Below are 23,802 nucleotides of genomic sequence, written 5' to 3' on the forward strand. Positions count from 1 at the left end.
TTCCCTATTGCCGCAGCGGAGTCTATGAATGGATTGAAAAATTCAAAAATGGTCGCACAAGTGTTACGCAAGGCGAAGGAGCCGGATGATCATTTACCGCTACAAATGAGGAAAACATTGAGCATGCACATGACATGGTTTTCTTATGCAGACGAGTAACTATTGATGTAGTAGCACATTGTCTGCAAATTAGTCATGGTTCTGCCTACAAAATCATCCACAACAGACTTGGGTTTCATAAAGTCTGTGCAAGATGGGTCCCAAAACAACTCGCACAGTCGCTATGGTAATAAACAGGACATAGACAGATCATCAATGGTGACGATGACTATGAACATGGATCCATCATTACGAGCAAATGCAAGGGGACTATGTTGAAAAATGACGTACATGTAAATTTCCTATTTGTATAGCAATAAAATGTATAATGATAATAATAAATATTGCAGATAATAATTGACTTACCCTAGTATAATGTAATATTGATGAAATGGATAATTTGGATAAGTATCAAATAAGAAATATAATTATTCGTAATATAAATAGCTAAATATAAATAATAAAAAAAAGATTGCAAAATATGAGGTTATTAAACTAAAAAATAAATTTCATGATAATGATTTAATATTATTAGATAAGACATAATTAGTACGCCAGTTATTATGCACAAAGCAAATGCAAAGAATTTATGAATAATTACATGAAGGAAATAAAAAAGCCCCCTCTGTCTTGCGTTTAAGACGGAGGGGGCTTCGTATGCGGACCTCCTCAAAAATGTAAAAAATGGTGTAACCAAGGAAGAGATTAGCTGTAGAGGTTCAGAAGATGTCAAATAAACTAGAGGGTGTGAGTATCACGAGTGGGTCATGTAGGAGAGGCCTCATTATGAATGGATGAGGCCTTGATAAGGTTCTTGATGAGGAAGTGGAGCTTCTAAACTCCATCAGTGAGGCCATTGGCGACAATGGAAAAATGGAGGATATGAAGGTGACCTCCTTACACTCGGCCTGTGGTGGCACAAGGAGAGTCATAATGTCAGCAGTGTCTGCGACAGCGTTAGTGGCCAGGAGAAGAATTCGTGAGGGATGGATCCACTTCAGGGTGTTCCTGAGTACGGAGGAGCCATGGTACTGCAGGTGTTTGAGCTGGGGCACATGGCGGCCAGATGCAGTGGCCCTGACAGGTCAGCCTTGTGTCATAACTACTGTGGTGAGGAAGAGCACCAGGTCAAAGGGTGCAAGGTCATGGTAAAATGTTTGAGTTGTGGTGGAACTGGGCATTGGATTGGTAGTGCCCTTTGCAGTAAGAGAAATGCTTAGAGTTCTGCAGTTAAACATGAATAGAAGCGCATCATGTGATGCCGCTCTCCTGGAATTGGGAAGATGGAAGGGGACCTTTTGTTAGTGTCTGAGCCTAATTTAAGGAAGGTGAAGGAAGATGGCTGGACAGTGGATGGGCTAAGAAGTACGGTGGTATGCCAATTATGGGAGCGATGTGTCAATCCTAACCACCAGTGAGAGAAATGGATTTGTATGGGTTGAGCTTCAGATGTTGTGGTCTTTTCTGTTTATATTTCGCCAAACTCTTGTCTGCTGATTATGAAAAATGCTTGGAAGATCTGGCCGGTATGATTCACCCTCTTTGAAAGGATGTAATCAAGGGTGGTGATCTTAACGCAAAGAACGTGACATGGGGAGGACATGTCACAGACCATAGAGGGCGGATTCTGGAGGAGTATATGGCTGAGTTGGGTTTGGTGGTGCTCAATAATGGGACAGCGCCTACCCTGGTAAATGGATGCTTGTTTGTTTGTTATGGATGTTATGTTTGTCTCACTGAGGTTGACAGAGGGGTCGTGGAGATGAGAGGTGCTCACTAAGAGGAGTCGTTGAGCAACCATTTCTTTGTTTAGTTTGAGATTGGGGACGGTGAGTCTTATAGCGTGGTGGCTGACAGCAGGAGATTATGTTCGAAAGAGGGCCTAGTTAGGCTTAAGAAGTTGGTGAAAGAGCGCCTTGGCATCTAAAAAATGTCTCCGCTAGCTACTTGACGAAGATGGTATCAAAGGCAACAGAGAAGAGTCGCTGTATCATAGAAGTCTGCAAAGAAAGAATGTATACTGGTGGACTGCTCAGGTGGCTGAGGTGAGAAGGTGCTGTATTAGGGCCAGGAGAAGGGTGGTATCGTGAGGATATCCTCTCATGCAGAAAGGAGCTGGCTGAAAAAAAGGAGCGCTTACAGGACTGAAATACTAGATAGTAGAAGAGGAAGTGGAGAGAGCTCCTGCACAGTTTGGAGGATGACATATGGGGTGATGCCTTCCAAATCGTAACTGGTAGATTTGGTAGGGCGTTAATCTGTTCTTGCCAAGGAGGATGGTTGATATTTTGTTTTGGAGAGGTGACCGGCCCATTTACAGAGAGATAGTTGCAGTGGATATCCCTGTATTCACAATGGGCAAGCTGCGACAGGTGGCACGGAGGCTGAAAGCTAAAAAGTGTCCCGCCTCAACTGGATTACTAACGAGGTTGTGGCTGCAACGGTGGAAGTTGCTGCGGACCAAGTGTTGGCGGTCTTCAACCGAATATCCCTGGATGGTTGTTTGCCACCAGAATAGAAGGAGGCCAGGGTGGTTCTACTGAGGAAAGATGGAGGAGAGGTAGGAGGGCCAGTCGGATACTGACCTCTTTGCCTGTTGAGTTGCCTAAGCAAACTCTTCAAGAGGCTGTTGGTGGAGTGTCTTCGAGATGAAGTAGAATGGAAGGAAGGCCTCTTAGTGAATGTCAATATGGATTCAGAAGAGAGTGGACAACAGTGGATACCATAGTTAGGGTGATGAGGATTGTTGATGAGGCCGCAGCGGGTTCTTGAAAGACGAGGTGCATCCAAGAGCTTGGATCGGCGGTGATAATGATGGATGTCAAAAATGCATTCAACTCATTTGAGTGCATCATGGATGAGTTGATTCAGAGAGATATCAGTCCGTATCTTGTATGAGTCCTTGAGGACTATTTTATTGGCAGGAGGATAGTTGGTCATGCAGAGGGTAAGGAGATTACGACAAGTATGGAGTGTGGTGTTCTGCAGGGTTTGGTAATTGGACCGATCCTGTGGAACCTAGCATATGATGGTGTCCTTAGGTTGCAGTATCCTGAGGGAGTTTCGGTTACTGGTTTTGCCGATGACATCTCCGATGTTCTACCTGCCTTGGTAGAACAGTGTCGGCTGTCTCAAGGCTCATGAGCAAGGTTGGTGGGTCGAGCTCATCAAAGACGAGGATGCTGGTGGCGGTGGCTAGGTCCATTGCCTTGTATGCCATGCCAGTGTGGATGTTGTGCACAAAAGTGTCCATTTGGAGGCTTGTGGGGCTGCAGTGCTAACTGGCAATCGGCATTGCTAGGGTTTACCGAATAGTCTACAAAGGCAGTTCTGGTGATTACCTCGTTTCCCCCTATGAAGCTCTTGGCAGAAGAACGGCTGCAAAGAAAAGGGATGACAAGAGCATTACCAGGAAGGAGACGACAGAGCACTGGCAGGAGAGATGAACTGGATTATAGGTGGGCCTCTGGATGAAGTTAATACCAGATATCAGGCCTTTGCTCAGATGTGAGCACAGGGACTCATGTTTGAGCTAACCCAATTTTTATCGGGGCATGGTAGCTTCAATAGCTATCTATGTGGCAGGAAAAGCCGGTCATCTGAAAGCTGCAAGTATTGTGGAGAGCGGGATACCACAGAAAATACTGTCTTCCAGTGTCCAAGGGGAAGAAGACAGGTTGATGATGCGGACGCCGCTGGGAGAGTTTACCGCAGAGTTTTTAACAATTCCAGAGGATTAACATAATTTTCATTTGTTACTGGCAGATTTTTAATGATAACTAAGGTCTCATCCTTCAAAGAGGAATGTAAATAATGTAATTTTTGAATATTAGAAAAATCATCTCTATTATGTGCTAAATCAATAAATATATTAATATAGTGCTGCCACTTAACACATTAACCTCTAAATAAAGGTATATTAATGGGTTGTAGTTGTGTTTGTTTAAATGTTGTATTTGAATTAAATTCTTGATTAGATTGTTTTTGATTATTATTTATTGAATTGCAATTAGGACTCTGTAGTACACAACTCTTCTTCGACTTGTATGCGATCCGAAACTAAAACTTCATCAAAATATTCCAATTCAGTTTCTGATTGAATGGTGTTGTATTTGCTTCGCAGTTCAAGAAGATTCCTTATTTTAATTTCTAAGGTGGGAATATCACCTTGTGAAGGATCTTAATTGTGAGTAAATATGCCAATCCTAGTTATATATAGCGGCCTTTACTAACCCTCTTTGTCTAATTAATTGTTCCCTATTCATAATAATAGTAATAACTTAACAATGATATAATGATAATAATATTAATTAACTTAATTAACAATGTGAATTATTAACAAATTATTAACAAAGTAAATTAAATATGAAATGAACCAAATGTTATTACATAAATGATGAGACAGTGTAAATTAAATGTAATAATAAATTAAAAAAGATATTATGTAAATGATGTTGTAGATCAAATTGCTGTGAGCCCTTTCATTAAGGGCTTCTCATTAAGATTATGAAAATTTTAGATTATATCTGCAATTTGCAGAATATATCCGGCCCAGAGGACCAAAAATGTCAATTAATTAATATGCCATCTTGCTTCAGTACCTTGGTTAGGTTTAATTATTCTAAATATTTAATTATTCGCTGGTTCATTCAAATAAATAAGTTTATTTGGTTTATAATATAAATTATTTTTATTATAATTCATATATTATTGTATTAATATGTTAATATATTTAATTTTAATTAATTAATGTTAATAATATATTATTATTTTTCTAAAATTGATTCTTTCGGGAATCATATTCCTTGCACTATACAAGTTATATTAAACCAATCAACATAAGTATAGAATAATAAAATAGGATGACACCTACCTTATTCCATAATTCAAGCAAGAGCACTTTTGTGAGTCCTTTGCATCATCAGTTGCTCTGTATAATTATTCAAATCACTCGTACCAAATTACACATTAAAATTGAAATTAAAAATCCTATACGATTATTCATAAGATTTTAAATTTTAAATTGTTAAAAGATCCTTTACCAAATTAAAATCACAACAGAAATTAAAACTAAAATTTTTATATTCAAAAGTTTTTTTTAAATTTTGATTAAAATCAAAAATTGCATATATATAAAAAATATGAAGTAATTTTTTTTAAATTAATAATAAAAAACAAAATAGAAATCCATGTGGACTAGCTAGCCAAAGTTATGTGACTGTATGTTGACAGTACATGTTAAAATTACTTTGAATATGAGATCACCTATATCTGCCATTATACATATAAAATAGAAAATAACAGAAAAATTCATCTGTTAGATATTGAAATAAAAATTAAAAAAAAACAATGTATAATAAAAAACAAATAATATAATAATACATTGAAATTAACCACCCATGGTCACAAAAATAAAAAAATATCAAAACATTATATTTAGAATAGCTATTCATTATATAAAATAAAAATAAACTTAACAAAGAAATATATGAAATAAAACAAATAGCAATATTTAATGGTTTTGATGATGAAATTATAGAAAAATTTATAAAAAGGAGAATAAAAAATACCAAGGTAACTACAATAGAATACAACACCAAAAACATAACACAAAGATTGGCGTTATTACCTAAGATTAAGATTATTAGTTTATAACTAAAACTAATAATTGTGTAAAATATAGTTACACAAATAAAATAATAGAAAAAATTGATAAAAACATATATGATAAATATAAAAAATTATATAAACCAAATTAATCACATTTTAAAATATTTAAAAAATAACTAATTAAAATAGGAGAGAGGAATTAAGAAAAATACACAAAATTAAGACTAACACTTTTTTAATGTGTTTTATGGCTGGCTGATTCACTGTCTTTTTTTTTTATTTTTAAATAAACCGTTTTTCTGTTTTGTTAAAAATTTTCCTCTATGTGCATTGTGTTTGTATGTTTTAGTTTTCTTTTGAATGGAACTGTACAATATGTATAAAGCCATATTTAAAGAAATTTACAAAACTTGAAAAAATCAAATTACTTTTTATTTTCTTGGATTCAGTCATTCTAACTCTCTGAAGAAGATAGCACAGCTTTTTATTAGTTTATTTTAGAAAATGTTACTACTTGCTCTAGAAAAATCTCTTATCTGTAATGTCTTTTTTGTGATTGAAAAGAGCTGTGTAGATTTATTTTAGTTTATGTACTGATAATTAATTTAACGTGTTACATTGATTACAATTAGAATAATTATTTTATTTTGTATATTTTTTCTCTTTTTTGTATATATTTTAAAAGGACATTTTTATAAATATAGATAACTGATCATTTTGCTGTTTCGTTAATTTTGTAGAAAAAAAACAAAAAAAAAAATTATTATTATTCTTTTAATATGGAAGTCCGAGCATGTTCACATTTTTTCATCTACAGTCTGTAGAAGGTTTAAGTATAAAAACTGAAAAAAGTATTTATAAAACTTTTTGGCAAAATCTTAAAGCCATGTTGTAATTTCTGTATCTTTAATATTATTCAAAAAATTTAATTTGCAAAATTTTCATTAAAACCACTTCTGTTTTTATCTTTACAAAATATCAGCTGTATTGAATGTTAACTTTAAAATAAAAATATATTTGGTAATTAGTTGTTTAATTAAGTTTTGAAATTTTAAACAGATACAGTTGACTGCTGTTGATAAATTCAGTTGTGATCAGCAAGTAGTCAGTAAATCCAGAGCTTATTCACCTTTTAATAACTGTTAATATTTATAATTTTAGCATACCTTGAAAAATTATATTTTACAGTAAGATATCATCTGTTATTAAATTTCTGCTGTTTATAGAAAAACATTATAGATGTATGTTTTTTGTTTAATGTTGTGTTTTTGATGTTACATTTAATAAGTTACTTAACTATTCATTTTTTTATTTTCCTACTTATTAGTTAATTCATGTTAGCTTTTATTTAAAAAATTGTGATTTTTGTTCTGCTGCTGTAACATTTTCATAATTGTTTGGCATGCAGCCTTTCTGTTTAAGGTCTGATCATCACACTGCAGTCCATTTTGCTGCTATTCCATGTATGCATTGCAATATTAAAAATCATTTCATTACTTCATATTGTACTTAACTTACAGCACTTCTGCTTCTTCATTTAGTCTTCATATTGTTTCTAGTTTATTTGTAATTACACTGCATTTTAATTTTTCATATCACTGTTTTAAATAGTCTGGTATCTTTCCTGTCCAGTTCACTCAATCATTTTGCAAATTATATTTCTAATTTCTTCGTTACTGTGCTTTATATTTCATCTGGAATCATCTGTTTGCATCTTTTATTTACATTTGCTGTTTTTCGAGTCAAAATTTTATCTCTTGTTATTGCTAAGTTATTTCTGCAATATTTAGTTTTTTTTTAAGATAAAAGGATTTAATATTTGGGTCAGTCCATTTGAAGTGACCCACAAGGGTGTGGTTGCTTGACCAATTCCAAAAAAATAAGCGTGTATCCACTTGTTTTCTACATGTCTCAGGACTTTAAATCTTTTTAAAATTTTTTATTTAAGCAGTTTAATTGTGGTGGCCATTTCCGTTATGGTGCGCACACCTAGTTTTGTGATTGCAAGGGTTTATGGAAAAAATTATAACTAAAAAACTATTGGTCCTGGAAAGATAAAACAAAAAGCAATTTATTCATATTTTTTAATATTACCTTTAAATTTGAACATGAAAAACAGTGAAATTTCACTTTTGGTAATTTTTTTAAGAGGCAGGGATAACGTACACAGTTTAATATTTTTATATGTAGGTATATGTTAATAGTTTTACCATAAATAATATTAATGGTGATATACTTACCATAAAATTTGAATATTTAAAAAAAATTACTTTTCAAAAATCCATAAATTTCAGCGATAAGTATATCACCATTAATATTATTTATTGTAAAACTACTAACTTATACCAACACGTAAAAAAAACTGTATATGCCATTTCTGCCTCTTGAAAAAAATACCAGAAATGAAATTCCACCGTTTCTCATGTTCAACTTTATTGGTAATTTTGTCATATAAAGAAGAGAGATAGATAAAAGATTGATCCAGTGGTACTGGATCAGTCTTTTACCTTGAAGAAATATGAATAAATTGCTTGTTTCATCCTTCCAGGACCAATAGTTAGTTGTTTAGTTATGATTTTTTTCTCGTAAACCCTAAGAATCACAAAAATAGGTATGCGTACTGTAACAAAAATGGCTGCCCTAGGTATACTGCTTAAATAAAAAATTTAAAAAAGATAGTCTTAAGGTCCTGAAACATGTAGGAAACAAGTGGGTGTTTCAATTTTTTTTTGAATTTGTCAAGCAGCCAGCATATGTTTTTTTGGGACACTTCAAATGGAGTGACCATTTATATTCATTTATTAAACTAACACGTACTGAGATGATTAATTATTGTTTCAAGCAATGTATAATTATGCAGTATTATTAAAAATAACCCACAATACTGTGTGAAGTTACTTGTATATCAACATATCTAAACTGGATTAAGAGAATATTGTCTATCATAGTGTATATCAAGACAATATGTACCTTTTGTGAAGGGTTTTTTCGACAGTTTATTCAGTTACCATATTTTTTTAATTTTCATAACTGTTCAAATTTATGCTTAAAATTTCATTCAAATTTGTCTATGCTGATTTTGCTGTGTTAAAAATATGCTTAGAAAATTTAAATATAGTAAAAAAAGCTAAGCTATATAGTGTTTGTATCAAACATCATATTACATTATGCATGGTAATGTTATTTAATATAATTACTTCTGAACTTTTATATAAAAAATTCCCCCATTGACGTTCACTATTGAGTTCGGTATAAACTTGTTGCCATAGACACATCTTTATAATGAGATAGAAATTCTTTTTTGCTTGAAAGTAAAATTTCCCAACTAGATTTAAAATCTCTAGCATATTTCTTGAATTAAGATAATGCTAGGTTGTACTGAGTATTTTTTTAATAAATTAAATGGATGTGTTATTCTTTTGTTGCAGGTTACTGTGAAATATTATTATTTTATAATTTTGATGGTTGTGTTTATATGTTAGACAGCATTTAACAACTAAAAAAAATAAAAATAAAGTATCATATTAGTTTTATGTTCTTTATAAAACCATCAAATACAGTTGAGAAAAGAACATTCATCCTGTGAAATTACACCTTATGGTGGTTCCGGAGGCTAAACAGAAAAAGAAAATATATATTTCACCATTAAGTTACTAGTAATGAAATTATCAAATAAATTGTAATTATAGATTTAATACAACTTGTTGATCATTGCATTTTCATATTTAACTGTTAAATAGCATATTTTGTAAGCATTTATTTATGTATTTTTTAAAACTATTAACTTATTGTTCTGCTAAAAGTGTAAATAAAATTTATAGTATTCTCAGTATATCCATATTAGAATATATGTAAAAAGAAATTAGTATAAAGTTGACTTAAGAAAAAAAAAAGTCTGTAATCTTTCATGAAATACATTAACAATATGTTAATGTATATAATATAATATAATTAAATACAACTTTAAAAAAGTTTAGTTTTACATGAAACACAAATTTTATAGCATTTAAAAAAATATTCATTTTTAAAAATATTAAATCTGTTTGTTATCTTTCATGTTTATTATTGTTATGTGATAAAAAAAAACCAGACTGCTTATTTCAGCTGATACTATATGTCTGGAGAAGGTACAAAATAGGGCATAATGCGTTTAGTATATTAAAGTTTTCTATTTTTGTTTTTATATTAATATTTTTGTTTTGTTTGTTTAAATGTAGTGCTGTACTTATTTTGATAGGCTGTGAAAAGTATGATGATATTTATGAAAGTGAATTTTGATTATTTAATTTGTTTTTAATTAGACTTTATAAATATCAGTTTTGTTTGTAATGTTGTTAAATATTTATTTACTTACCAGTAATTGTAGAATTTATGAATTGAAAATATTAGCATCTATAGTTTATGCTTGTTGATAGCAATGATGGATTTTAGGTGCACAAATGCGTATTTGCACTCTGTTTATCTACATAAGTTACTGATGTATATATGCACTTATATTTAATAGGAATATGAAATTGATAGAATGATTGGATGAAAAAGTTACTTACCAAGTATGTATCTGCCAATATTTCTATTGCTTAAAAATGAATATTCCTTAAAATACTAATTTACATATTTTTTTTTCATATATGAATTTTCCAAAACTAGCATAATTGTTTTTTTCTAGTTTTGATTTTGTAGTGTTTCTGTAAATAAAATATCCCTTGAGGTGAAATGTTTACAATCATATATTTGCCACATATATTGATGTGTGTAGTAAATTCAATTACTATAGTAAAAGTTAATGTGGAACATTTTCATTCATTTTTCTGTATTACTGTTGCACTGAATCTTGCTGGTGAAGTGCTTAACTGTCTCGTCATTTGTCATAGTTCAAGACTGCCTCATATGTGATTTTTTTTAATCCTTTGCGCACTCGGGTGGCCAGCACTGCTGGCCATACATCATTCTCTGTCAGATTGTAAGGTGCAGCATTTTGTAAGTGCTCTTACCTCCTTAACCCCTCCTACAGCTCTTGCATGGAGACTCCATGGACTTGCATGGAGATTCCAAAAGATTTGCTGAAACCTCTCCTTAGAAAATGTGTTTAAAAAAGGTTGATAATTTACATGGTTGTTTGAGAAATAATCATCTAGTTCTGCCTTATTTATCAAAATCGTAAAAAAGCCTTTATTTTGGGAAATGTTACAGGTTTCCTTGACCACCATACAGATGGAATGAATACTCCTTTTTCATAAAGGAGTATTTTTTTTTATTTCCTCCGTAGCATATCAGTTCATTTTATTTAATATTTTTATTAATAAAATAGTGAAAAATAACTGAAAATATTCTTGCTCTATGATCTTGAACCTCAAGGGGGTTGAAAGTCACCATTATATACCCAGATAAATTAGAACTCCATGTCATTTGTAGACCATTCTCGCCAACCACTATCTTCTCTTTCTTCTTCATTCTCTTGTTATTAATTTGTACATTATTTTCCTGTTAGTTTTGTTAGATGCACTTTCATTTAAAATATATTCTTCATTATCACTATTGACCAAAATCACATAGTAATAAATTATCTTCACAAAGTTTACTGAAAATCTCTCATTCAAACTGTTCACCAATATTAGTATCTATATCACTTAAATGATCAGAATCACTACACTGAAAACTTCTCTCTTGATAGTCCAATTCATTTCTTATTTCATCAAGAGATATGTGTAATTTAGCTATTTCTAAAGCCTAATAAATAGTTAATCACAGAATGTAAACACAGCTATAGCACAACACAGCATATGGTACCACACTAAGGAGCAGAACATAAACTTTATCTTCAAACTTTATTCAATGCTACAAACCTTTCAAAGATAAACTTTATATAGTTCAGCTCCACAAGGTTTCATCACTAAACAGAGACATTAAAGAGCAAAAACATTATTAATGGTCAACAGTCTGGCCATTTGACCTGAGAGGATTAAATAAACTATGTGGCAATAATGAGATGGCATAGAAATGGTGTTAGCCAGCAGCACTGCTAGCCACTCAAGTTGATAGGAATTTACTGAAATCATCCTTTCTACCACAAAAAACTATTTATAGTTAAACTATTTCTCATTTATATTCTACAGATCTATGATTTTTTTTAAATTAATAATCATACAATTATTCTTTATTATAATAGTTTCATTTCTTTTTAAATATACCATATTTTACCTTGTATAAAAATATAAATATTTTATATTCAAATTAATTATAATTTCTAGTATTAAATATTAATAATAATAATTATATATATATATATTTAATATAAAATATTTATATTCTTTAGTTATATATATATATATATATATATATATAAAACTAAAATTAATAAGAAGAGTCTTCCTAATTTTAATTTAGATTATTTGTTTTGTGCATTATATTTTATGTGCTTCAATTTTGAAAAATATAGGTTAAAATAATCTATTAAGCTTTATTAAAAATACTTTTCAATTCTGTTTATCAGAATCTTAAAAGAGAATCAAATTTTCTGCGATTTAACAAGTGGGACTATTTGTGCAATTTAAACAAGTGCAGTTTATGAAAAGAACCATTTTTTTTTTTTGTAAATTGCAGGGCATAAAATTGCTTTAACAGCGTTGCATTTTATTTTAATAATTGTAATATGCATGTATAATTTTTAATACAAATCTTACTAATTGTAATTTACAGTAATGTAGAAATAAATGTATGTATACTATTTGTGTGTGTTAAAAAATTTTTTTTTTAAACCTTGTATTTGGGAATATGGGATTCGAATGTGGGACCCCTGCTAGAAATACTTCTATTTCTAACAGAAATAATAAATAATAACTAATTGTGTATACTGATCTTGCAGTGTAAGCCTACATGGTTGTCTGTTAACATTGTTGTAAGGTAGTTCTTGATGGAGTTTTCTGTTCACATATAAGCAATTAAGTATGTGTATGTTAGTACATTTTATCTAAATCAATAAGAGCTCTTACTTTAAAATTTTTCTTCTTCTTTTCTATATAATGAAAGTGATTTTGAGGAATTTCCTCATCAGTTGATTAAAATAAAAATTAATTACACATTAAAACATACATACATCTGTAGCAGCTTTGATAAGAGTTATCACTATTAAACTCTGTCTGCTGATTGATTAAGCTGAATTTCTGTCTCTAAAATGCCCAATTTTTTAATTTTTTTCTTTTCATTATTTCCAGTTAGTTTCTAAGTCATTAATAGAATGTTTATTCACTATTTGATGGTCGGCAATATTAGAAAAAACCAGTTTTTTGTTTCTTTATTTTTCTTGGGCTATTCAGAAAGTAAATGTTTTGGAATTTTAAAAAACCAAGTACAAGAAAAAATGTTTATTATATACATGTGAAAGAGGGACTATAATACTACTTTTCAACATAATCACCATACAAATTCAGGCACTTATCATAGCGGTGGACAAGCTTTGAAATTCCTGTGTCATAGAATTCTGCCACCTGTGATCTCAACCACTCAGTGACCCGTACTTGGAGCTCCTCATCGTCATTTGTGGTAGAGCCTAGCTTCTGTGAAACAATTTCAAACAATAAAGTCTGTGAAACTTGTGGGAAACATAGAGAAAGCTCAGTTATTGTGAAACTACAGTTTTCACGAATCTTTTCGTCAACTTTGGAGACCAGATCGTCAGTCACAATGCTCGGACGACCACTCTTCACTTTATCGTGAACGTTTGTTCGGCAATTTTTAAACTGAATGCACCACTTCCTGACAGAACTTTCACTCATTACGTTGTTCCCGTACACTTCACACAGTTCTCGATGAATTTCTATTGGTTTTAAGTTTTTTACCAACAAAAAACGAATCGCAGACCGCACCTAACAACTGGCAGGATTTTCGATCGCAGCACACATTTCAAATTTGTGTATAAAAATGTGTATGTTGCAATCTGCTCAACTAGGGAACAATAAGCAACCCCCCCCTCCTGTTACAATGTGATGAGGATGAGGTGTAAATATTTAAAAAATCAGATGTTTAAGAAATTAAATTGTTTCTAATAATAGTTGCTGACATCTGAATAATCTGTTTTTAAAGAAATCAGTATTTGTTTTTTTTTTTACATATGAAAAATGAATCTCTCAAATATAACCAAAAAGAACTTATTTTTATTTTGCTCGATGAAATGATTAATTTCTACCCTTCACTTAAATAAAGACCTGTAATAAAAAAATGTTATCCCAATTTGATTTTATTTACCCCATTAAGTTGTTTTTATGTAATCATATCTATTTCTTAATCTTTTTTCAAAAATAAGTAGTATCTGTGGTAACAATATGCAGTGATAGCAACTCCTGGATTATTGTAGTAGAGAGGAATTGTAAATTTAAGTGTACTTGGAATCATACCAGGAACTTTTACCACTGTCGGATACAACTGAATAGGGCAGGCAAGCCGTCCTGAAATATTGAAAAGAAAACTGTTAGAATTTTACAATACAATTTAATTGTGTACTGAAATATTCTGTTGTTCTGTCTAGAATAATCTAGGATAAACAACAATCATTTAAATCAAATGAAATATCTCTGAAATGGAAATGGAATATCTCTGAATTCAATTATTAACTTGGATACTTCCTTTGAAATTATTTGCTCTGTCATTTAGCAAAAAACCCCACAATATACTATATTATTATTACACTATATTCTATAATATAGTATATTACAGAATACAAGATAAAACTCTTGGTCTCTTAGATCTCATAAGCATAATTGTAGTAGGTTGGTGACCTGACAGGACTAAAAAACAGCATATAGTTTTTGGCTACAATCTTTTTTTCTCAAGAATAAGATACTTCCCATGTCTGGCTTAGTAGGGAAAATTAATAGTAAAATGGTGTTTCCAACTGTCTTTTTTATTAGGATATCGGTAAATGTACAAGCCTACATAATTTTTTTGGAGTTATTAATCAATTGGTTTGATGCTATTCTCTCTTTCGTTTTGTTCTTTGCTGATTTTAAAACTAACTTAACTATGTTGCTTCTTTAGGAGATTTAGCAAATTACTTCCTCAATTATCTGTTTTATACATTTTAGTCTGACTTCCTCTATGGCCTTTATCTTCTACATTTCCCTGTATTGCTAAATTAACTAATAGGCCAACCAACCATCCTTTGTTGACATCCTTTGCTGTAAACTTCTCTATTCTCCGATTCACTCTTCATAAATACACCAAAATAAAGTGAATATTCAGCTCTTATCAGTCTGTTCACCAGTGGGAATGGTTGTAAAATGGGCATCATTATTCTCAAAGTAAGCAAGTCTAATTATTATCTCATTTTGTAACATTTTTTCTGTGTTTGCCTAGTACATACTACCTCAACGCAGTGTGAAAAATAAAATAAATAAAAATCTCATGAAAGAGTTAGAATCCATTTGTAGTTAAAATAAAATAGTGAACCAGAAGAAAGAATTAATGTCATCACTTATAAAAAATTGATGGATTCAAATTATCACAACAAAACATCTACCAAAGTTAATATGCTACACTTTATTTGCAAGTTAGATTACACTTCATTTACATTCATACACGGGTATCTTCACTTACAACTAACTTAATTGTGTATAGATTTTCACATTTTAAAACAAATTTGTCTGTATTACTTATAATTTTATTTAAAACATAACTTTAGAAGTAAATATTTTTAAACAAATTAAGATCAATTCATTATATTATTAAAGTTTTGATGAATTTCAGTAGATGGTTTTTTTCACTTTGTAAATGATACCCTTCAAAACCTTTAGTAATTTTATAGGATAGATGTAATCAGCTGAACCTGTACGCTATATATTTTATTAAAACATCATCATCTAGCACTGCTAGACTTACATAATGTGATCGTGTGGTATAGAATTGAATGCTATCAATGATAAGTTTAAATATAATTTTATCTTATAAATCAGATGGTATAATGATAACTAAATTAAAATATACAAGCCATTCCAGTTTTTTATCATTAATTTTGTATGTTGTGAAGCTGCTCTGGAAAAGGTTTTCCACATTTCCTGTTGGTTCTGGTAAATAATGAGACAATTCCTGTTTTATTTGAAAAGTAGCACAACCTAAATATTGTAAATACATATCAACCTAAATAAAACATTTATTTATAAATTCATTATTATTTACTTATTTATGAAAGTGCACTCTCCATTTTCATCTTATTTTTTACTTGTTACTTATACATGAAGTTTAAGTGTAAATTGATAGTAAGATTACTATGGTGCATATGACAAAAAAAAATTGTTGTTCACTCAACTTTTTTCAGACCCTCTAAAATGGATAGTCTCGTTAAGCAAATTTTATGTAAATCAAATAAGTAAAGTGCATGAAAGGAGGGATAGGAAAACGAGATGAAGGTCAATGAATGGGTAGACAAAATTTATTGTATTTTTAATCATGTGTATGTTCACTAATCAACCTGAGACTGTACAAGACTACACACTTCACTTACACTCATACATATCATTCTCATTCATCCTTTGAAGTAATATCTGATGATAATTCCTGGATGCTAAACAAGGGTAAAAAGTTCTGTACCATTGGTCTCCTACAGTCACATAATAAACTAGTAAAATGTGTCCAGTTTAATAGTTTTAACTAATTGTGAAAGTAGCATAAATTTTTTCAGTGGGCATTTTTGTTTTCAGTAATATAATTTGAGAAAGATTGTTCCATTTTCAATGTTGTACCAGTATTATTAAATCAACATATTAGCAATGAAAAAATAATCTTTCTTCACAAAAGTGACATCAGGTATAATGAGTTGGAAAAAATTAATAAAATTTCTGATGGCAAATAACTTTTCTCTGCACGGAATAAATTATATTTTATGAAGCTAACAAAAATAATTAAAAAGCGTTTCCAAATTTTTATATGTTTGTTATATATTTTTTTTTTTTTTTGTCTTCAGTCATTTGACTGGTTTGATGCAGCTCTCCAAGATTCCCTTTCTAGTGCTAGTTGTTTCATTTCAGTATACCCTCTACATCCTACATCCCTAACAATTTGTTTTACATATTCCAAACGTGGCCTGCCTACACAATTTTTTCCTTCTACCTGTCCTTCCAATATTAAAGCGACTATTCCAGGATGCCTTAGTATGTGGCCTATAAGTCTGTCTCTTCTTTTAACTATATTTTTCCAAATGCTTCTTTCTTCATCTATTTGCCGCAATACCTCTTCATTTGTCACTTTATCCACCCATCTGATTTTTAACATTCTCCTACAGCACCACATTTCAAAAGCTTCCAATCTTTTCTTCTCAGATACTCCGATTGTCCAAGCTTCATTTCCATATAAAGTGACACTCCAGACATATACTTTCAAAAATTTTTTTTCTGACATTTAAATTAATTTTTGATGTAAACAAATTATATTTCTTACTGAAGGCTCGTTTAGCTTGTGCTATTCGGCATTTTATATCGCTCCTGCTTCGACCATCTTTAGTAATTCTACTTCCCAAATAACAAAATTCTTCTACCTCCATAATCTTTTCTTCTCCTATTTTCACATTCAGTGGTCCATCTTTGTTATTACTACTACATTTCATTACTTTTGTTTTGTTCTTGTTTATTTTCATGCGATAGTTCTTGCGTAGGACTTCATCTATGCCGTTCATTGTTTCTTCTAAATCCTTTTTACTCTCGGCTAGAATTACTATATCATCAGCAAATCGTAGTATCTTTATCTTTTCACCTTGTACTGTTACTCCGAATCTAAATTGTTCTTTAACATCATTAACTGCTAGTTCCATGTAAAGATTAAAAAGTAACGGAGACAGGGAACACACCCTTGTCGGACTCCCTTTCTTATTACGGCTTCTTTCTTATGTTCTTCAATTATTACTGTTGCTGTTTGGTTCCTATACATGTTAGCAATTGTTCTTCTATCTCTGTATTTGAACCCTAATTTTTTTAAAATGCTGAACATTTTATTCCAGTCTACGTTATCAAATGCCTTTTCTAGGTTTATAAACGCCAAGTATGTCGGTTTGTTTTTCTTTAATCTTCCTTCTACTATTAATCTGAGGCCTAAAATTGCTTCCCTTGTCCCTATACTTTTCCTGAAACCAAATTGGTCTTCTCCTAACACTTCTTCCACTCTCCTCTCAATTCTTCTGTATAGAATTCTAGTTAAGATTTTTGATGCATGACTAGTTAAACTTTGTTCTGTATTCTTCACATTTATCTGCCCTTGCTTTCTTTGGTATCATGACTATAACACTTTTTTTGAAGTCTGACGGAAATTCCCCTTTTTCATAAATATTACACACCAGTTTGTATAATCTATCAATCGCTTCCTCACCTGCACTGCGCAGTAATTCTACAGGTATTCTGTCTATTTCAGGAGCCTTTCTGCCCTTTAAATCTTTTAATGCTCTCTTAAATTCAGATCTCAGTATTGTTTCTCCCATTTCATCCTCCTCAACTTCCTCTTCTTCCTCTATAACACCATTTTCTAATTCATTTCCTCCATATAACTTTTCAATATATTCCACCCATATATCGACTTTACCTTTCGTATTATATATTGGTGTACAATCTTTGTTTAACACATTATTAGATTTTAATTTATGTACCCCAAAATTTTCCTTAACTTTCCTGTATGCTCCGTCTATTTTACCAATGTTCATTTCTCTTTCCACTTCTGAACACTTTTCTTTAATCCACTCTTCTTTCGCCAGTTTGCACTTCCTGTTTATAGCATTTCTTAATTGCCGATAGTTCCTTTTACTTTCTTCATCACTAGCATTCTTATATTTTCTACGTCCATCCATCAGCTGCAATATATCTTCTGAAACCCAAGGTTTTCTACCAGTTCTCTTTATTCCGCCTAAGTTTGCTTCTGCTGATTTAAGAATTTCCTTTTTAACATTCTCCCATTCTTCTTCTACATTTTCTACCTTATCTTTTTTACTCAGACCTCTTCCTCAAGCTTCTCTAAATTCCACAGATTCATCTGACACCTTTTCTTCAGTTTTTAAACCCCAATCTAAATTTCATTGTCACCAAATTATGGTCGCTATCAATGTCTGCTCCAGGGTAAGTTTTGCAGTCAACGAGTTGATTTCTAAATCTTTGCTTAACCATGATATAATAATCTATCTGATACCTTGCAGTATCACCTGGCTTTTTCCAAGTGTATATTCTTCTATTTTGATTTTTAAATTGGATGTTGGCAATTACTAAATTATACTTCGTGTAAAACTCTATAAGTCGGTCCCCTCTTTCATTCCTTTTGCCCAGCCCATATTCACCCACTATATTTCCTTCCTTGCCTTTTCCAATGCTTGCATTCCAATCTCCAACTATTATTAAATTTTCATCTCCTTTTACATGTTTAATTGCTTCATCAATCTCTTCGTATATACACTCTACCTCATCATCATCATGGGCGCTTGTAGGCGTATAGACGTTAACAATCGTTGTCGGTTTAGGTTTTGATTTTATCCTTATTACAATGATTCTATCGCTATGCGTTTTGAAATATTCTACTCTCTTCCCTATCTTCTTGTTCATTATGAAACCTACTCCTGCCTGCCCATTATTTGAAGCTGAGTTAATTATTCTATAATCATCTGACCAAAAGTCACCTTCCTCTTCCCCAACGAACCTCACTAATTCCTACTACATCCACATTTATCCTATCCATTTCCCTTTTTAAATTTTCTAGCCTACCAACCTTTTTTAAACTTCTAACATTCCACGCTCCAGCTCGTAGAATGTTATTTTTTAGTTTTCTGGGACCCCTTCCTTAGTAGTCCCCACCCGGAGATCCGAACGGGGGACTAGTTTACCTCCGGAATATTTTACCAAGGAAGGCGCCTCGATCATTGCTATTTGAAAATGCAGAGAGCTACATTTTCTTGGAAAAAAAGCAGCTGTAGTTTCAGTACTCAGAGGACTGAGTGATGTTGATATGGCTGTTTAAGTCATTCTGACTCACGCCCCTAACAACTACTGAAAGAGCTGCTGCCCTCTTTCAGGAATCATTCCTTAGTCTGGCTCTCAACAGATACCTCTCCGATATGGTTGCACCTTCGGTCCAGCTACTCTGTATCCCTGAGCACTCAAGCCCCCTCACCAACGGCAAGGTCTCATGATTCATAGAGGAGGTTGTTAGATATATAACATTGAATTTTTCTTTATGATAGGATTCTCACAGTAATTACAAAATGACATTAATAAACTTTATAGATTTTTTTGGTTGGATTCATATAATAAATCATATACAGTCCATATTATATAAGATAACAATTCTATCTTTACTGAATCAAAAGGTTACTGACCATATAATGAACAAACAAGTACAAATAAATAATCTGTAAATAAGAAAAAGATGTGCTAGCATATAAATGTGGTAGTCTGTAATTCAATAAAGATAATGTTAATATTAATTTTGGCCAAGCTTGTACATGATCTGAATATCTTTGACAACATTAATGTTTTTTAGATGTTCTTCAAATAGAACATGTTGAAAAAAAGTTGGTTTGAATTGAGCAATATTTCATTTTTTTTTAAGATTTCATCTAACATTTCATTTTTTAAAGTTATGATTAACTTCAAATTTACTCAATACAACAATGGTTGGATGTGAAAAAAAGCTTGTCGTATGTTTAGCATATGACAAGCCCAATCTTCTTACAATTCCAGCAACATTTTGTTCATTCCTTGCTGTAAGGGTTGGTCATATCAAAAATTATTTCAGGCAGAATTTTTAGGTAATGTTTAGAGGACTAACGACCACTTTAATCTGATTTGATACTCTGCCTATTAACGGAGGTATGATTTTTTGTGTCTTCAAAACCGCATTTTTTCCACCATCTGGGCTAATGTTAGGTGATATCAAAAAACATTTCTTATATAACTTTTGGGTCCTTATCCAATGAATAGTAGGAACCTTAAATGAATTTGATATATTACTTAATATGCAAGTTATAGCGATAATTTTTTTTAAAAACGTTCTCCATTTTCACGCAATTATGTCAATCATGGTTAATTGCCATTAACAAACTTGACCGAATTTATTATTGGCAGAATAAATATTTAATAATGAAAGTTTTTAAAATATTGCCATACTCTCCATTGTTTGCCAGGTTGTTGCAGTATGGTGGTAAATAAAGGATAGTATTGTTCACTAATTTTGCCAGTTGCAATGTTATTCATTGATTAATTTTTTGAATGTCAAAAATATTTTCTACAAAAATATATCAACTGTGAGTGTGGGAAGAAGGTATTTTGAATAACAGAAATCTGTATAAGTTGCTTAATTTTCAAAACATACTGGTACAGAAAAAAAGATTTTGGGTTTTGCAGTACATATCCAAAAATATGGAGTTTTCTAAACAATGACATCATTATACCCATGAAATTTCCAGCAACACAATACTGAAACATTCTGCAACTTTTAGTAGGGTAAACTTGCTCTTGGAGATTTCTTCATGGAAATACTTGACAATATGCTTTTCAAACATATAAAAATTCTACGGAAATCGTCAGTGTGGTTTATATTGGTATTCAGATTCATAAAGATTGATAGCATGATTAAAATACATTTTCTACTTGCTGTCCACTTAGCTAGTGGACTAAAACTGTCTAAAAATTAAATTGAACAATTTTTAAAATTTAATTTAATTTTTAGACATGAGTATATTTTTTATAGACTGAATGTACTAAAACAATGCATTTAAAAGTTGATTAACTTGTAGGATTATCTTGGTTCGTTTTAGAAATATACCTAACAACAGAAAATAGTACCTAATAAGTATAATACTTTTAGGATATTAACTATCATGCATTTTAAAAACAATATAACTGAAGTAACAAAGCATTCTAATAAAGAAAATTTGCAAACAAGATAGCAGCTATTACACTTACTGTTAATGTGATGTTGCTAATTATTTCACTAGTTGATCTGACTCCAGAATTAATAAACAAATAGCGTGGTATAGCAGGCCCAGCAGATAAACTGCAAGGAGGTATATGAACTTAGTTGATCATTTATCCTCAAAATTCAAGAACAGCTCTTGATGTGCTGATTGTCTTTAAAAACTTTTTTCCCATTTAAATTGAAATATTTTACAGGTAAAGCCAAAAGTGCCTGTTTTACAGCATTGGTGGAAGTATTTGTTAATACTGGATGAAAATAGTTGTAATGCAATTAAATTCAGTTTAACACTGTATGGGCATATTTTTATGAACATTCTATGAAGAACAAACAGTCGGATCTTTAGATTACATTTTTTAAATAATTATCGCCAAACCTGATCTCATGTAGTATGCAGTTATACAGCAATAGACAACTTTTATCTTATGAACTATTCATCTTTTTAAATGTAGCTTTCATATATTAAAAACTATTACAAGACTGAAATGATGCAACATCCCTTTCTCGATATAATCATTACAGCTCAAACTGAAACTTCATAGAAAGGGGATTATAATATTAAAATCAATTCAAATACTATTCTTTTCAGATCATAAAGGTTTTAATATAGAGAGTGATTTAAAACCAGAATTTCAGGAAGTGATCCTTTCACCAGGGGAAACTGAAATTCGGGTAAAATCTTTCACTAGCCTTGCTAGTGAAGCATTTTTGAGCCTATGTTTACATGAATTTTTTTAGCTGTAGAATCAGCTCCCGAGAATTTTCTGTAAAGTTTTGAATCACTCTGTATAAGAATGTAAAATTAAAAGTTTTTGTTACTCCTTGATCTTTGTAATGTTTAAAGCAATTTTTTTTAAGTTACTATAAATCATGACTTCTCTTTCCATGTCAACAATAATAAAATTAATGGAGATAAATTAATTTTTTACTTGCATTATGCAGAAATATAAATTCTGAAAATTCATTTTTTGTACAATTTGTTTATACAGATGTAGGAATTGATAATTAATATTTTGAAAATTGTCACTTTGTTGGCTCGAAGTATAATAGATTTCATATAATATTCATGCTGGCAAGCATAAAATGAAATACAGCCTTCTCAGTTACATGAGAGATCAGAGATTGTTACCAAATTTCTATGTAATATAACTTCTGCAAATCTGCTGATACAGGTTTCATATACATATAACAGTGTCATAATACAGGTTTCATACTTGTGAATAATGTATCAGTGTTCTACTGTCTATCATTACCAACACAAAGCAATAATAATTCCATTCTACAGATATATTACCATGACACAGAGGTGTGAGAACAAAAACACAATAATATTTGGTGCACTGCTTGTAGGTGATTGTTATTTGCATAATATGTTTACTTGTATTTAAATTAACTTGCTCATAATTATTCGCAACCTGACTGTTTTAATTGGTTTATCTTAGTATGTTGTATTTAGATAAAAATTTCAGATCTTTTAATCTTTTTTAGTTTTATATTAAACTTTAGATCAAACTTTTATTTTGTAATAAAATATTGAGTATAATTTTTATACTTTATGAGATTACACCTTCCATAAGTGAAACTTTTATTTTGGTTATTCAGCTGATTCATTCAGACTCTCCTGTTATCAAGAAAGAATCTTGTTTCACTAAGTGTTATTTATTCACACAGAAATTCAGCAACAAATTTTAATAACTTTTTTATTAAAAAAAATACTGTTGAATGAGGATTTGTTTTTTAATGAATAGAAACTGAACTTAAAAATATTAAATACGTATTTTCCAAATTTAATTTTCTGCTAATCTTATTTTTACAGTTATAACAAATTAAGACCTCATAAAAATATATGAATGTAATAGATTTTTATAAAGTAAGTTGCTATCAATAGCAAAAAAAAAGTTTTAAAACAAAAATAATTCAAGTTGGATTTTTTAATTTGTGTAATGTGTTGGTCTACAGCAGTTTCTTCAAATTATGTAAATTTATCATATTTTAACAATCTTCATACAATTTATCGTATAAGAAATAACAACCAAACAATACAACTGTCACTGTAATTTCAAGCTACATATTAATGCCAATTGATAAGTGTTATTAATACTTGCAAACATATTAGATTTCTGGGTTGTGTTAACATATTCATCTAAATATACAACCGTATATTAT

At 30.9% G+C, this 23,802-nt stretch overlaps 2 protein-coding genes across 11 annotated transcripts in view; one reads left to right on the plus strand and one right to left on the minus strand.

Moving 5' to 3' along the window:
• The window catches only part of LOC142321653 (guanylate kinase), a 55,253-nt gene extending 42,820 nt beyond the window's left edge, over positions 1-12,433 (plus strand). For 2 of the 5 annotated variants that reach the window (XR_012755694.1, XR_012755693.1), the window contains 2 exons: positions 4,113-4,285; positions 9,138-12,433. The gene's annotated coding sequence lies outside the window, so the exon portion shown is untranslated. Of the gene's footprint in view, positions 1-4,112; positions 4,286-6,058; positions 6,162-9,137 lie in introns of those variants that run through there. The other 3 variants (XR_012755695.1, XM_075359917.1, XM_075359918.1) reach the window with 2 other exon arrangements.
• A 1,406-nt stretch (positions 12,434-13,839) lies between these two features.
• Positions 13,840-23,802, minus strand: part of LOC142321651 (uncharacterized) — a 58,168-nt gene continuing 48,205 nt past the window's right edge. For all 6 annotated transcript variants that reach the window (XR_012755689.1, XR_012755688.1, XR_012755687.1 and 3 more), the window contains one exon: positions 13,840-14,150. The gene's annotated coding sequence lies outside the window, so the exon portion shown is untranslated. The remainder of the gene's footprint in view (positions 14,151-23,802) is intronic.

This window comes from Lycorma delicatula, chromosome 3 (assembly GCF_047948215.1).
Source record: "Lycorma delicatula isolate Av1 chromosome 3, ASM4794821v1, whole genome shotgun sequence".
Classification (NCBI taxonomy): domain Eukaryota; kingdom Metazoa; phylum Arthropoda; class Insecta; order Hemiptera; family Fulgoridae; genus Lycorma; species Lycorma delicatula.